This window comes from Echinops telfairi, unplaced genomic scaffold, assembly GCF_000313985.2.
Source record: "Echinops telfairi isolate 266 unplaced genomic scaffold, ASM31398v2 ScPeMD7_12;HRSCAF=54, whole genome shotgun sequence".
Classification (NCBI taxonomy): Eukaryota; Metazoa; Chordata; class Mammalia; order Afrosoricida; family Tenrecidae; genus Echinops; species Echinops telfairi.
In genome coordinates this window covers 95,794-97,714 of record NW_022103909.1, presented here as the reverse complement: position 1 = coordinate 97,714, position 1,921 = coordinate 95,794, and positions in this window count along the sequence as shown.

Here is a 1,921-nt window from a genome sequence, read left to right as displayed (position 1 = left end):
AACTGGGGTGGTGTGTGTGTGTGTGTGTGTGTGTCTGAGGCCAGGGGCTCTCAAGAGTCTCAGGATCTCACAAGGTGACTTCAGGTAAGAGGTCTCTTCCCTTCCCGGGAGGTTGGGAGAGATGGGGTTGGGGCTTGTAAGGAGAGGCAGTGCCAGGTACTCACTCACAGGGGTGGTGTGTGCAGCGCGGCAGTCCTTCCTCCAGCCTCTGGGTTCTGAACTGCGTCTGCATCAAGCGGAGGCTACAGAAAAGGAAGTGACACACCCTGGGGTGGGGGAGACTTGGGGATGTGGGAGAGACTGATCTAGAGACAGTGGGGGAGACAGAGGTGGGGTCGGGGCCCTGGGGTGAACGAAGAAGGCAGGGTCCCAGAGGAAGAAGCATGACAGTTCGCCCATCGAGTCCTTACCCCAGATACACACATGCCATGATGTACCTGGGTGGAGTAGCGGGTCACACGCTGGGGCTGCAGGTTGACGCCACCAGCACTCGGGGGAGATGCAGGGGTCTTTCCTCTCCGGAGAGGATTTCGTCTCGGAGACCCACAGGGCCAGCTCTGCTCTGTCCTATAGGGTCCCTGTGAGTCTGCTCCATGGCAGGGAGGAGGCATTTGCCTTCCTTTCACCTGCGCAGGGGTTGAGGCTGAGAGGTAAGAAGAATTTAGCCTAAGGTCACCCAGGTGGGAGGTGGCTGGCTGCAATGTAAAGGCAGATCTGCCTGATGCTGTCCCTACCACGCTCAGGGTGCTAATTCCCACACAGGGCACGGTGGCACTGGCTTCCCAAGGCTTTTCAGGGGCTTCCCGTTTTTTCCAAAGCAGAGAATGAGCCTTTCTTCGGAGGAGCACCGGGGCGGGTTCACGCCACCACCAAGCATTTCATCCAAATACATCCCCAGTATTTCATCCAAATGCATCCCCAAGGACACCAAGGAGCACACTGGCTCCAACACACTGTCATCAAGCGAGTCCATCCCGACTCAGAGTGACCCTCCGAGTCCGAGCAGGTCTGCCCCTTGTGGGTTTCTCAGACCGTAACTCTTTGCGGGAATAGAACGCCTCCTCTTTCTCCCAGTGGAGGGCTGGTGGTTTCGAACTGCCAACCTCATAGTTAGCAGCTCAACATGTAACCCATAAGGGGTCCTCGCGAAACATGGTAGAAAGGAAGAACTACAGAGGCAGTGGACTCTGTAGGGAGAGAGTGGTGAGACTATGGGTCGTTTTGGAAACTGTATGGTAGTGGGTGCTTAACGACCCAGGATCTGGAGTCCAACTGCCCTGGTTCAAATCCTGCCTCTCCCACCCGTTGTAGGAGCTAAGGTCACTTCCCCCTTCCTGTGGCTGTTTCTCATCTGTCAAGGGGGGCTCATAGGAGTGTTGTCAGAATTCCTTGACCTCCTGTCTACCTATTGCTTAGAGCAGTGCCTGGCACCTAAGAGTACTAAGGGCGCAGCAGGAGAGGCAAGAAGTAATGGTGGTTGGGAGTGGAGAGGCAGCCTTTGGGGCAGCTGGGGATTTGGAGAGAGGTACACAAACCCAGGCTCAGAGGACCTAGGGGCCAAGATGGCAGTGAAGCCTAACGAGGCCCAGAGGAAGCAAAATGGAGAACCGGGCGTGCTGTACAGAGGCAAGTGTGGAGCCTGCAGGGGGATCCGTTATGGAAGGTTGGTGCAACTCACCTCCTGCCCACCCTTGGGCCACAGGGAGCTTTGAGAAATGGACCAGAGGTCTGCTTCCCAGGTCTGCCTCCCCGTCCAGAAGGCAAGGACTGCTGCCAGCAGGCTGCTGGCTGCAGCCACAGCACCTAGCTGTGCCTGTCTCCTAGTCGGTGCCCAATAAACATGAGATGGGCAGCCCTCCCCGCTGGGAGGAAGCCTCTGCGGTGGGGGACTGTCTCCTTCCACTCCCTCTATCTACAAATG